The sequence below is a fragment of the Mesoplodon densirostris genome, chromosome 2 (assembly GCF_025265405.1).
Source record: "Mesoplodon densirostris isolate mMesDen1 chromosome 2, mMesDen1 primary haplotype, whole genome shotgun sequence".
NCBI lineage: Eukaryota > Metazoa > Chordata > Mammalia > Artiodactyla > Ziphiidae > Mesoplodon > Mesoplodon densirostris.
In genome coordinates, this window is record NC_082662.1 from 164,109,645 (window position 1) to 164,125,276 (window position 15,632).

Here is a 15,632-nt window from a genome sequence, read left to right on the forward strand (position 1 = left end):
GATGGAGAAATTAAAACGTTTACAGACAAGCAAAAGCTGAGAGAGTTCAGCACCACCAAACCAGCTTTACAACAAATGCTAAAGGAACTTCTCTAGGCAAGAAACACAACAGAAGGAAAAGACCTACAATAACGAACCCAAAACAATTAAGAAAATGGGAAGAGGAACATACATATCGATAATTACCTTAAATGTAAATGGATGAAATGCTCCGACCAAAAGACACAGATTGGCTGAATGGATACAAAAACAAGATCCATATATATGCTGTCTATAAGAGGCCCACTTCAGACCTAGAGACACATACAGACTGAAAGTAAGGGGATGGAAAAAGATACTCCATGCAAATGGAAACCAAAAGAAAGATGGAGTAGCAATTTTCATATCAGACAAAATAGACTTTAAAATCAAGACTACTAGAAGAGACAAAGAAGGACACTACATAATGATAAAGGGATCGATCCAAGAAGAAGATATAACAATTATAAATATTTATGCACCCAACATAGGAGCACCTCAATACATAAGGCAAATACTAACAGCCATAAAAGGAGAAATCGACAGTAACACATTCATAGTAGGGGACTTTAACACCCCACTTTCACCAATGGACAGATCATCCAAAATGAAAATAAATAAGGAAACACAAGCTTTAAATGATACATTAAACAAGATGGACTTAATTGACATTTATAGGACATTCCATCCAAAAACAACAGAATACACATTTTTCTCAAGTGCTCATGGAACATTCTCCAGGATAGATCATATCTTGGGTCACAAATCAAGCCTTGGTAAATTTAAGAAAATTGAAATTGTATCAAGTATCTTTTCTGACCACAATGCTATGAGACTACAAATCAATTACAGGAAAATATCTGCAAAAAATACAAACACATGGAGGCTAAAAAATACACTACTTAATAATGAAGTGATCACTAAAGAAATCAAAGAGGAAATTAAAAAATACCTAGAAACAAATGACAATGGAGACACGACGACCCAAAACCTATGGGATGCAGCAAAAGCAGTTCTAAGAGGGAAGTTTATAGCAATACAATCCCACCTTAAGAAACAGGAAACATCTCGAATAAACAACCTAACCTTGCACCTAAAGCAATTAGAGAAAGAAGAACAAAAACACCCCAAAGTTAGCAGAAGGAAAGAAATCACAAAAATCAGATCAGAAATAAATGAAAAAGAAATGAAGGAAATGATAGCAAAGATCAATAAAACTAAAAGCTGGTTCTTTGAGAAGATCAACAAAATTGATAAACCATTAGCCAGACTCATCAAGAAAAAAAGGGAGAAGACTCAAATCAATAGAATTAGAAATGAAAAAGGAGAAGTAACAACTGACACTGCAGAAATACAAAAGATCATGAGAGATTACTACAAGCAACTCTATGCCAATAAAATGGACAACCTGGAAGAAATGGACAAATTCTTAGAAATGCACAACCTGCCAAGACTGAATCAGGAAGAAATAGAAAATAGGAACAGACCAATCACAAGCACTGTAATTGAAACTGTGATTAAAAATCTTCCAACAAACAAAAGCCCAGGACCAGATGGCTTCACAGGAGAATTCAATCAAACATTTAGAGAAGAGCTAACACCCATCCTTCTCAAACTCTTCCAAAATATAGCAGAGGGAGGAACACTCCCAAACTCATTCTACGAGGCCACCATCACCCTGATACCAAAACCAGACAAGGATGTCACAAAGAAAGAAAACGACAGGCCAATATCACCGATGAACATAGATGCAAAAATCCTCAACAAAATACTAGCAAACAGAATCCAACAGCACATTAAAAGGATCATACACCATGATCAAGTGGAGTTTATTCCAGGAATGCAAGGATTCTTCAATATATGCAAATCAATCAACGTGATACACCATATTAAAAATTGAAGGAGAAAAACCATATGATCAACTCAATAGATGCAGAGAAAGCTTTTGACAAAATTCAACAGCCATTTATGATAAAAAACCCTGCAGAAAGTAGGCATAGAGGGAACTTTCCTCAACATAATAAAGGCCATATATGACAAACCCACAGCCAACATCGTCCTCAATGGTGAAAAACTGAAACCATTTCCACTAAGATCAGGAACAAGACAAGGTTGCCCACTCTCACCACTCTTATTCAACATAGTTTTGGAAGTTTTAGCCACAACAATCAGAGAAGAAAAGGAAATAAAAGGAATGCAAATCGGAAAAGAAGAAGTAAAGCTGTCACTGTTTGCAGATGACATGATACTATACATAGAGAGTCCTAAAGATGCTACCAGAAAACTATTAGAGCTAATCAATGAATTTGGTAAAGTAGCAGGATACAAAATTAATGCACAGAAATCTCTGGCATTCCTATATACTAATGATGAAAAATCTGAAAGTGAAATCAAGAAAACACTCCCATTTACCATTTCAACAAAAAGAATAAAATATCTAGGAATAAACCTACCTAAGGAGACAATAGACCCGTTTGCAGAAAATTATAAGGCACTGATGAAAGAAATTAAAGATGATACAAATAGATGGAGAGATGTACCATGTTCTTGGATTGGAAGAATCAACATTGTGAAAATGACTCTACTACCCAAAGCAATCTACAGATTCAATGCAATCCCTATCAAACTACCACTGGCATTTTTCACAGAACTAGAACAAAAAATGTCACAGACAGTCTCTTCAATAAGTGGTGCTGGGAAAACTGGACAGGGACATGTAAAAGTATGAGATTAGATCACTCCCTAACACCATACACAAAAATAAACTCAAAATGGATTAAAGACCTAAATGTAAGGCCAAAAACTATCAAACTCTTAGAGGAAAACATAGGCAGAACACTCTATGACATAAATCACAGCAAGGTCCTTTTTGACCCACCTCCTAGAGAAATCGAAATAAAGAAAATAAAAAATAAACACATGGAACCTAATGAAACTTAAAAGCTTTTGCACAGCAAAGGAAACCATTACAAGACCAAAAGACAACCCTCAGAATGGGAGAAAATATTTGCAAATGAAGCAACTGACAAAGGATTTATCTCCAAAATTTATAAGCAGCTCATGCAGCTCAATAACAAAAAAACAAACAACCCAATCCAAAAATGGGCAGAAGACCTAAATAGACATTTCTCCACAGAAGATATACAGACTGCCAACAAACACATGAAAGGATGCTCAACATCTTTAATCATTAGAGAAATGCAAATCAAAACTACAATGAGATATCATCTCACACCAGTCAGAATGGCCATCATCAAAAAATCTAGAAACCATAAATGCTGGAGAGGGTGTGGAAAAAAGGGAACACTCTTGCACTGCTGGTGGGAATGTGAATTGGTACAGCCACTATGGAGAATGGTATGGAGGTTCCTTAAAAAACTACAAATAGAACTACCATATGACCCAGCAATCCCACTACTGGGCATATACCCTGAGAAAACCATAATTCAAAAATAGTCATGTACCAAAATGTTCATAGCAGCCCTATTTACAATAGCCCGGAGATGGAAACAACCTAAGTGTCCATCATTGGATGAACTGATAAAGAAGGTGTGGCACATATATACAATGGAATATTACTCAGCCATAAAAAGAAATGAAATTGAGCTATTTGTAATGAGGTGGATGGACCTAGAGTCTGTCATACAGAGTGAAGTCAGAAAGAAAAATACTGTATGCTGACACATATATATGGAATTTAAGAAAAAAATGTCATTAAGAACATAGGGTTAAGACAGGAATAAAGACACAGACCTACCAGAGAATGGACTTGAGGATATGGGGAGGGGGAAGGGTAAGCTGGGACAAAGTGAGAGAGTGGCATGGACATATATACACTACCAAACGTAAGGTAGATAGCTAGTGGGAAGCAGCCGCATAGCACAGGGAGATCAGCTCGGTGCTTTGTGACTGCCTGGAGGGGTGGGATAGGGAGGTTGGGAGGGAGACGCAAGAGGGAGGGGATATGGGGACATATGTATATGTATAACTGATTAATTTTTTTATAAAGCAGAAACTAACACACCATTGTTAAGCAATTATACTCCAATAAATATGTAAAAAAATGAAGATTTTCCACGGATAAACAAGAGTCAACTGATAAGATGGGCAGCTACAATTTCCTGCACCAGAAGATCATAGGTCAAAGAGTAAGAGAAGGAGAAAGATGAGGCACATGGGCGCAGTTGTGGAGGCCTCCCGGGACAGCACTGTGGAATGCCAGCTGCCAGGTGATAGCTGTTGCCAGCTCTTGGACATTAGGCTGAAATCTAGGACTTCCATTCCCTGCTGTCTGACGAAAAGCTCTCCTGTATCCACCATCAGATTCTGCCTGGTCCTGACCTCCTTGCTAAGACACGTGCCGTCACCTGTGTCCTTGAGTCATCCTGGACTCTTCTATTCTCTTTTAGGGCTGAGTGCAGCATGTTTTTTAAAAAATCCTCATTTTTTCCCCCACTTTTCTGGTTGGAAAAAAATGTGAATATAAGATAATTAAGAATGGGTGGAAAATGGGGAAGGGCGTTAGACCTGCTTGTAATCACGGGTGCCTTGTTAGGACTGATTTATGTTTGTCCAACTTGAAAATGTATTTACCAAAACAAGCCAGTCCTAATTCATAGAGCTATGAAGTTTTTCACCCTCAATCTGACTTAAACTACTAACATGATTTAAACTCTGAAATGCACACATTGCCCAAGGCACGGATTTAAGGTGAGAGTCAAGTTTGCAGTCTTTTACAAAGTATACTTTCTCACCCCCTGTCCCTTCTCTAGTTACCAGATCTTTCCCAACCTGTATGGACCTTCTGGGGCTTGGGCATAAATCGGGAGGAATGTGGTTGGAAATGGCTTCCTTTTCTTCAAAGCATCAGGTACCCACCTCAATGGTGCATTAGAAATCCATAATAGTGCATGTGGTTTCCATTATGCCAAGGGAAATCCTGTCTTAATTGCTCTCAACTGTCTCTCCAGTGTATGACATCACAGCCCAAGATGATTTAAAAAATTCTGAAGTCCTTGGGTTAAAATCAAGAAGGGATCTTCTAGGCTCTCAGATCTAGTTTATTATTCTGAGACACAGACAGCGTGTGCTTGTGATGTACGTATGGTGCCTTGGCATGGTCTCTGAAGAAAAGATCGTGCTATGAGATTTCTGGACTCTAAATACCACTGTCCTTTTGAGACTTTAGAACTCCTCTGAGGCTGTTCCCAGCCTGAGCCAGAATGGTCACGAGAGTCCTGGGAACAAACATAAGACACGCAAGCCTTGAGGCAATAGCGATATGTTCACGGCATATTTTCCTTTCTTTTTTTCCTCTCTTTCTCTATCTTCCTTCCTCTTTCCCTTCCTCTCTCCTCTCCTTCCCTTCCTTCTTTCTTCCTTCAATACCTTTATTACTGATTGTTTAACTTTTATTTTTGAGGTTTATGGTATATTTTTCAGAGGGCTGTACAGGTGGAAAAGGTTAGTAAATGATACATATTTGTCCAACGCCTTCTTATAGCTTTCTTGTTTTTTCCAAGATGGTTATTATTTTTACTGTGTTGCTGCTTCCAGCAGTGGGGAGTACCATTGAAGTCCATAGACAAATGGGTTACCTGCCATGATGAATAGATCTTTATGTGCCATTGAGAGTCATCTAGTCATCAAACAGGGAGACCAAGGACTCAGAAGAAAACACTCATCAAAGCTCCTTGAAACACTCATCAGAGCGAGTATACCAAGAGATATATGCACAAGCCCTGTCCTCCAAAAATTACAGGCTATGGGGCTTCCCTGGTGGCGCAGTGGTTGAGAGTCCGCCTGACAATGCAGGGGACACAGGTTCGTGCCCCGGTCCGGGAAGATCCCACATGCTGCGGAGCAGCTAGGCCCGTGAGCCATGGCCGCTGAGCCTGCGCGTCCAGAGCCTGTGCTCCGCAACGGGAGAGGCCACAACAGTGAGAGGCCCGTGCATGGCAAAAAAAAAAAAAAAAAAAAAAATGACAGGCTAGTGGGAAAAAAAAACCCAAAAAATGAGAACCAACACTTACTGCACACTGATTATTCATTAATTCATTTAATACACATTAATTGAGAACATGCTCTGTGCTAGGAACTCTTCTAGGTGCCAAAGATAAAGCAGAGAACAAAAGAGACAAAGCTCTGACTTACTTTGTAGTGTAAGGGACCAGGTACTCTGTATATATGACTTTATTTGATGTTCCTAAGAACTCTGTAAGCTAGATATTATTATTTCCAGGTTACACATGAGAAAATGAAACTGCAGAGAGGTTAAATTACCAGTTTATTAGGGAAAGGTCCCAGATCTCCAACTAAGTCTATTTGATTCCAAACCCTATACACTTTCTATCATCTCTCATGGCCATCAGAGGCTAATGAAATCATATGAGATATCACAGGGCAACGCAGACTGGCCTAAGTACCAGAGGAATCCAGATGAGAGAGACCTGGGAAAGCCTGGAGCAGCCCATGAGAGTTTCATGGAGGCATCTAGTCTGAAGGATAGAAAGATAGACTTAGACAAGAGAAAAGAGGGGAAACAGAGCACATTGAAGGTGCCGAGGCACATGTGTGCGTGGCCTGGTTAAGGACAAGTAGAAATGGCCTAAATGAAAAGAAAGATTCTCATAGGAAACTATTTGGAGACAGAGCTAAAGAGACAGAGCCACAGTATACATCCTCCAGCTCTATTATTCCTAAAAGATTTTTTTATCTTTTCAAAGTTATGATTTCCTTGTCAGTGAGATAGAGGATAATCATGGACATGTTTTTAGATGACTTCAACAATGACCAGCTAATAGGAACATTGGTTAATTGCTGGACAAAGGGTTAGCCCATGATTATAGATTTCTACCCTGGATATATTTTTTAATACCCAGATTCTTCTTTGGGCGGGCTTGGTATTCATATAACTGGATACATGAGTATTTAGCCAATAAAACTGGTTGAAGAATGTGAGAAATTTATCTAGTACATGAAGTCATTGTTTCATATTTGTCTGAAGCTCCCAGCGGACTCTGAACACCAGATTTTCGTTCCCCTCTGCTTTCCACATTGCTCTTTCCCATGAGGAGATTCTTTTGATATCAGCATGGGGTATATGGAATTCTTTGGGGGTGAAAGGTGTTCTTTCTATTATAGTAACTTTTTATTTAACTAGTTCATTTCCATGTAAAAGCTGCTATTGATGCAATAAAATAAGAAGGGGCATATCAGATTTGTTTTTAATTTTCCTCTGGTGGGGCAGAGTTGCTGAGCAAATTTGTTGAGCAGCTGGAATGGCTAAGGTCACACTAACTTTGAAAAAAGAAGGTCCTGACATCAACATAGCCAAAGATCTGAATAATTCTGGGCTGCCTCCAATTCTGAAATCCATTTCTTCAGGCTGTTCATTTCTTCCTTTCTTTCTCCCACACTGGTTTCTGGCTTTTCCCGTTTTTCTAATGAATCCAATACTATGTGGATGTTTTAATTTTGCCTGCTCTAATGCAAACAGTTCCTATGGTATAACCTTTAGGTCAATTTTATCAAGTATTATTTGCTTGGTCGGTTCAGGAAGAAAAAAATCACATTCTTCTGCCCAGATCTCATGTAATTGCATGAATTCTCTGATTTAGTTGGCTCTGCAAATCTATCCCAAGGTGCACTGACTGCAGAAATGGAAGGGAATTCATTATACATTCCCTGTTGAAATAGTGACCTGCAAATAATGATGGGGAAATCAACCTTGATCGCTGTGCTTTCCCTTTAGTCTAATTTCTTCTGAACTTTAGACTATAACTTGTTTTTCGGCTGGATAGCCCCAGGACATACTGGAGTCTGACCAAGGGGGTGCTGAGACCTGGATTTTCACACCATGAAGCTGGTAACAGTTTTGACTTCAATGCCTTGAAAAGTGGGTGATTTCAATTGCCCTGTTTCCTTTCAGGGGAAAATGCTTTCTTTGCACCTAAACAATCTTCCGGTGCTTTTGACTGACAAGCATATTGTTATGATTATGACTGGACTTCTTGACTCCTGCAGGGATAGCATTTAAAACTGCCTGAGACTGGCACAAATCAAAATATTCATCAACTTAAACTATGTCAGCTAAAATGGAAAAGCCAAAATTGTAGTGTTTTATATCATGTCAAAAGTCCATGAACACGGTGTAAGACTGCTTAACTCTTTCCCTGCCTAAAGAAAATTGTAGCATATAATAGAAGGTATCTGGATACTTTTTCAAAATTATATCTGTCATGTAAATGCCTTATATTTCTCCCCTTATAGTATCCATTGATTTTGGGGGTAGGGCTTATTGGTTCAATTAACTCTTTTTTTTGTTCCCATTCATTGATTCTTTTTTTTTTAAAAATTATTTATTTATTTATTTTTGGCTGTGTTGGGTCTTCATTGCTGCATGCGGGCTTTCTCTAGTTGCAGCGAGCGGGGGCTACTCTTCATTGTCATACGTGGGCTTCTCATCACAGTGGCTTCTCTTATAGCGGAGCACGGGTTCCATGTGTGCAGGCTTCAGTAGTTGTGGTGCACAGGCTTTGTTGCTCCATGGCATGTGGGATCTTCCTGCAACAGGGCTCGAACCCGTGTCCCCTGCACTGGCAGGCAGATTCTTAACCACTGCACCACCAGGGAAGTCCCCATTGATTCTTCAATGGATGCTTTTGAATCCTGTATTCTGCAGGGCACTGTGTTTGCCCTTGTGGGGAGGAGAAACTAAGTTCTTGCCCATGGTTGCTTGTCCCATTAGAAGAGAGACATATCCCTAAATAGCTATGAAATGAGTAGTCTGGTAGGTAGGTAGAGATAAGCTGCCAAGATAGTTTTGGAAAGGTGAAGTCACTTCCACCCAGAGAATAGTAAACTAGACATCTAAAGCGCTATCTGTCCAACCTCTTTTTTTCCCAAGAATTTTCCTTTCTTCTGTTGGGCATGGGCTCTTGGCAGTCTTTGTAAAATGGGATTCTGCCCTTCCCTACAAGTGCTCTCTCAGCTATTGTTGCTTGATCATTGACCACACTGATCGATCCGTTCCATTAGAATTCATATATTAGAACAAGATTTCAGTCTCAGCACAGTAGCAGGAGGTCAAATGCAGGCCCTATATACAGAGAGGCCAGAGAGCGCCATGGTGTAAACAGAGCCAACATAAAAACAGAGAGAGCTTGGTTCTGATAGAAATTTAGGTCCTTGGTGGCTTCGTGAAGCATGTTTACTTTTCTGTCTCCAATCCTTCCCGCTCCTTCTCTCAGCACCTGCATTTCATTCAGGGAGCGGGTGGGCAAAAATGGGTTGACTTCTATTACTTACATCCCAAAGACCCCTTTCTAATGCAGAAGACTGTAAGAAAGGAGAAAGACGGGTTTGTCATTGAACAAAGAATGAGAAAGAGAATAGGAATCCTAGTGTAGCAGGATAATATTTTTATATATTAACAAATGTGTTTTTCCCCGTGATTTCCTGTTACCCTTGACCCTCCCCCACCGGGCAGCCAGACCATGAGTCATTCCTTGCCTCAAGGGAGGGTTGTCACAGCAGAACCAGAGAACAAAAGAGACAAATTCTTGGCTTTCAGAGTTTAAAAAGCTGAGCTTCAGGCTTCAGACAAAAAAGATTTGGAAGAATATTTGATCAACTTAAGCCAATATTTTCCTGCCCACGTAAAATAAAAATTCCCCTGGCTGGGAGACAAGAGGCCATTCTAAAGCAAAGCAAGAGGGCTAGATGCTGGTGAGTCCCTGAAAGGGACTCTTGCACTCTATTCTTGCCCCCCCACCCCTACCCCAGGCTGAACCCTGGCTTAAGCGTGGTTTTTCAGGTTCTGAGAACAAGGAGACTTGTGCCTTATTTCCAGGTTGGAAGCCAAAAGATGGCAAACTTCCCAAAGATCCCCTCTACCCAGCATTGTGCCAGAGACACTGCCTGGCACACCTAGAGCAAAAGGGTATGGGTTGCCTCAGAGAATTTTCCATGGTCCTAGAGTGGCAAAGGAGTTGTGAGCCTAAACTTTTCTTTGGTCCTGAGAGGTATAGAAATGGCCAAGAGGAAGCCAGATGTGGAAGAATCCCACAGTCTGGTCCAAGAGATGTTGAAGATGTAATCCACATAAATTGAATATGAGGGACAAGTGGTACCATATACGACTTAAGAGGATGCCAGCCTGGACAGGTAACAACCAAGAACCAGACCCTAAGACAGGCAAGGGCAATTCTGGGAAAGTAGCTCAGCTTCCCTTTGGGTAGCGATCTGAATTTAACCCACAATTCTTTGCTCTCTGCACTGAATACTTCCTCAAATGAAGGCTCTGATCAGGTCGTTTAGGCATCATTTAGATATGGCACACACCTCCTTAGATGGGACAGAGTTTCTGCTAATCACCTTAAGGGAGGCTGACCTCCCTCATGGCCAACTTGTATTTCATTGCCTCATATAAAAGCAAGAGCTCCTGATTCAATCTACTGCACCATATCAATTATTTATTGCTGTGTAAAAAACCATCCCTAAAACTTAATCCCTTTAAAAGAAAAATCGTTTTATTTGCTTCTGATGCTGTGTATAGAACATAAGAACTGCCCCTCTGATCCTAGTCCGAGTTGCTGACCCACAGAATGGTGAGAAAATAAAATAGTTGTTTTAAGTCACTATTTTTTTCTCAAAGTCTTATTTGTTGAGGCATGTTTATATAGAGTGAAATTCACCCTTTTTAAGTGTATAGTTTTATGTAAGCCATACCTGATTTAGATGATATTTAGATGAGACTGGACTTTAGACTTCAGATGCTGGAGTAAGTTAAGGGTTTTGGAGCTGTTGGGATGGAATTTGTTATGACAGTATCCCAGTTCTTGCTACATATATGTGTATTAGTCAGCTTGGGTTGCCATAACAAAATATGATAGGTTAGATGGCTCAAACATTAGAAATTTATTTCTCATAGTTCGGGAGGCTGCAATACCAAGATCAAGGTTCCAGCTGATTTGATTTCTCATGAGCATTCTCTTCCTGGCTTGCAGATGGCCATCTTCTTGCTGTGTCCTCATATGAGGGAGAGGGAGAGAGAGAGAGAAAGAGAGAAAGAAGAGAGAGAGGGAGAGAAAGAGAATATGAGGGCTTTCTGTTGTCTCTTATGAGGACACTAATCCTGTCAGATCAGGGGCCCACCCTTACGACCTCATTTAACCTTAGCTACCTCCTTATAAGCCCTATCTCCAAATACAGTTACACTGGAGGTTAGAGTTTCAACATACATATTTTGGGAGGACATAATTCAATCCACAGTAGAGACATTGGGTCACAGTTCCCTGACATATACAAGAGAATTGAATTGACAAAAGCACCAGCAGTTCGAAGTAAAAGAGACTAAAACTTTCCAAAATGAAACCTCTGGACCCTCAAGTTTCTATGGACAGGAAGTAGGCTGAGAAAGCTACTCATTTGCAAACATGGGTCATTTCTTCTGGAAAAGGGAAGAGATCTCCGAGTGTGCAGGCTAGAATTGTGAACTAGGAAGCCACTCCCAGAGAGCAGAACTAGGCTCTCATTACATTCCCTGGCCCCAGAAGAGGGAGACCTGACAACATACCTCAGGCTAGATTTCAGAATGCCTTCTGTTTGCCTCATGTTCCTCTTCTTTTTAAAAGGGAATGTCTACTGAAGCTATCCTGTTCTGTCTCACCACTGTATGTTGATATGTGGTCAGGACAGGTAACTTTTCATTTTAGTTCATAGGTCTTTAGATTAAGAGGAGCCACACTGGAGGAGTTACACCTGAGGAGCCTCACTGTGTGGCTGAACCACATTGACTCCATTTTGTCAGCTCCATCTTAGGCCCACAGTCCTACCCTCTCCCCTTTCTGCATCACTGAGCTTTAGCCTCCTCACAAGGAATGCACCCAAGCCAGATAAGTTCCCTATCAACTTTTACTCTTGCCTTCATTTAATATGAAAACTGGAAGAATGCCTTTTGCTGATGCAGATGATTAGTGATCATGAGACCCCCCAGGGGTGGAGGCAAGGAAAACCTCCTGGTTCCTGTCAGCGCAGACATACTTCTCCCTAGTAGTCAGATTCTGTTTTTAGCTTTGACCCCCTTAAATTCCCCTGTGCCCTTTTTGATGGTACAGAGGGAAGCTGTGAATGTCTCTGGATCATCATCAGCTTGATCCTGCCTGTATGTAAGTTACCATAATAAACTTCATAATTGCACTTTATGGAGTCACCTACTTCAGTTCTTGGTCTCAAACTTTCTTAGTTTGCAGGATATTGTTCAATATATCAGCCTTGCAATACTCATCCATATCTGGACTCCATGCCTGAAACCAGACTAGGAAGGGACTTTTAGGGGAGGCGGTGAGTACATTTTGCATGTGAAATGGCTGTGACTTATAGTAGCGAGGGGGAGGGTGCAGACTGTGGCTAAATTGTTTGCAAAGATGCCTACAACAGTTCCTCCCTTTTCTGTATGATTGACCCTTTTCAGAGTGCCTTTCTGTTCCTCCCATCAAGATGTAGAGTACATTTTGCCACCACTCGAATCTGGGCTAACTTTGTGGCTTGCTTTGCAGTGGAATGCAGAAGTAAGGTATGTGACTGCTAAGCCTGGGTCTCAGGAAGCTTTGCAGCTTACACCCTTGCCATCTTAGAACCCCCGGACGTCCATAAATAGAAATTCATGCTACCCTCTTGAGGATAAGAGACTAAATGGAGAAGAAAGCCCAGGTGACAAGCATCACCAATTGCCAGAATGTGAGTGGGGCTTTCTTAGATCATCTAGCTCTGGGAAGTTACCAAATTACTGCAACCACATGAGCGTTCCCCAGCAATCACAGTGAACTTCTCTGCACAGCCTAGACCAAAGTATTGACCCACAGAATCATAAGCAAATAAAAGTGGTTGCTGTTTTAAGACACTAAGTTTTGGGATGGCTTACTATGAAGCTACAAATAACTGGTATATGTGGCCTGAATGGCAGACTTGGTTTCTTTTCAGGTTGGAGTAATTTTCCTCAAATGAGGATTATTCCAGCATGAGCAATAAAGGCTTCAGGGACTCATTTCTCAGCTCATGCAGTAGGGTATGATTTCAGGATTTCCTCAAGTCCTCTCCAGGCAGTAGCACTATTCTCACACCTGCTCTCTGATGCTTGAAATTCCTTTAGCTGGGGGTTAAGATTTCCACTACACAAATTAAAATACATTACTTTAAAATATTCCATTACATTAAAATGCAGACACCCTTGGGAAAAGTAACCTACTGACTTAAAGTTTCCCCAAGATGTAAGTAACCGTTGTCTTGGTCTGTCTGGGCTGCTATAATAGAAACTTGAAGGACACTTGGTCCTGTCCAAAATGTCCATAAGAGACACTTGGTCTATAAGACATTTGGTCCATGACAAAAGGTCCTTGATATTTGGTCCCATCCAAAACCATTTGGCATGGACCAAATATGCTCACAGAAGTTTTGGACAGAACCAAATGTCTGAAAAATTAACAGAATAGCATAGACTGGGTGACTCATAAACGAGTCACTTGAGAAATTTATTTCTCAAGTTCTGGAGGCTGGGAAGTCCAAGATCAAGGTGTTGGCCGATTCTGGGTCTAGTGAGGACCTGCTTCCTGTTTCAGAGATGACTGTCTTCTTGCCATGCCCACACATGGTGGAAGGGGTCAGGAAGTTGTCTGGAGTCTCTTATAAGGGCACAAATACCATTCATGAGGGCTCTACCCTCATCACCTAATCACTTCCAAAAGGCCTTGCCTCCTGATGCCATCACATTGGGGGTTATGGCTCAACATATGAATTTTGGAGGGACACAAGCATTCAGTCTCTAGCAACCGTATTCAGATCTTTTCTCAAGAACAGATTTTGAGAGTGAGAGCACTGGTCACAAGAGGGCCTAGACTATCTAAGATAAATTGTTTGCATAGCATTTTGTCCAGAGTACAGCCTGAGACAAAATTCACTGGTATAGGGAGACATTAAAGTCCACAAAAAATCTTGTCCTCTGACTTTGGTTCAGATTTTTAACTATCTTCCAAAGTGATAAAGAATCATAGAAACATGGAGAGACATCTGGCCATAAGATATCTACCTCTGTCTGCTGGGCTTTTCAGGGCATCCGTCAGAGTCTGGAAATTGTTTACCCCACTTTACGGCTACTGGGTATCGCACTTCTCATCCTAGTGAAAGGCTCACCTCCACCATACTGTGGGGTTCAGTTAGTCACTAGCTCTAGAGTTTTCCCTGTCTTCCACCAGCAACATAGCAGTAGGGAAAGGAAAGCTGACTAGAAAGCTGGAAACGTTTCTGGACCTATGTGACACTGGGGCCATGTCTACTCGTAGTTTCTGAGGGAAATGCATATGAGATAAATGAGCCAAGATAATAAAAATAACTCAGTGTGGTTGCTTCAGTTATTTTTCAGTTATAAAAGCCAGGTCTGAGCAACTGTATAGTTCTACCAGACTGCAGTTCCGTATATACGGCTATGAACTTTCAAGTCTGTTTGTGTCTTAATTACTTGGTTTTTGCTTGGCTAAGAAAATCTGAAGTGGACAATTCTGGGTTTTAAACTAGGTGAACGCTCTGGTGTAAATACAGAGCTTCAGGATGCAGGGTACAACTAATGGTTACATGTAATGTACATATGGCAGTGTAACCCTACAACTGAAATCAGAGTTCGTGAAATGACTCTTCTAACTCCCATTATTCATTTGCTTCTTCTTTTCCCTCTAAGAGCACGATACTATACATTGCAAGGTTATTATTTCACTCCTCATATGAACCACTGGCCTAGTGACTTATCCCTTGAGGCATGCTATAAGCACTGAGAAATGTGCTCTCTGTCATGTCTTATTGCTTAATTATGGCTCTATTTTAGATGCCTAGAGTCATTTGGCTTGAAAAGACCTCTCTTATGTGTGATCTTTGAACATGCATCCACACTATCATCCTTGAGTTCACACCAGTGTGTTCCATTTCCATCTTGTTCTGGCTTGGGCAATAATTATTCAGCAACACCTTGAATTACTGTAATGAGATATTATATTTATGCTCTTCTCCACATAAGACACTATCAACCCTTTGTCAGAAAGGTATGTGTTTAAAGTTCATTTTACCAAGCTTGATTTTTTTTTTAACTGATAAATACCAGTGGGCCCCCGGTTTTAAATCATGTCATGCAAAAACTTCCTTTCACTCTTGTTCTGGTGACTACAGTTTTTTAGCTCAAAATCTGGACATGTTGTCTAGCAGAGTTTTGTTGTTGTTTTTTTAGTTGTGTATGTGTTGCTCCTCAGTGCTAAAGGCAAACTGAAATATGGCAGGTCCTAAATACATTCAGAGATCGCAGAACAACTGTATAGACTCTCTAAAATTAGAACTGTTCTAAAAATTTGGGACTTCTGGAGAATGCATCACCGGCCATTTATTTTGCTTCCCATTAATAATACATCATGTTCTTTTATCAGCATTTGTTTTATGCATGTAAATCTTAGTCCTTCAAGCAGACTACAAGCTTCTTAAGGACAAAAGGCAGACTGTATACCTCTTATATAGCTCTGCATATATGTAGTTACACACAGCTGTTTTTTTGATCAACTGTGTGAAGAGATGATGTT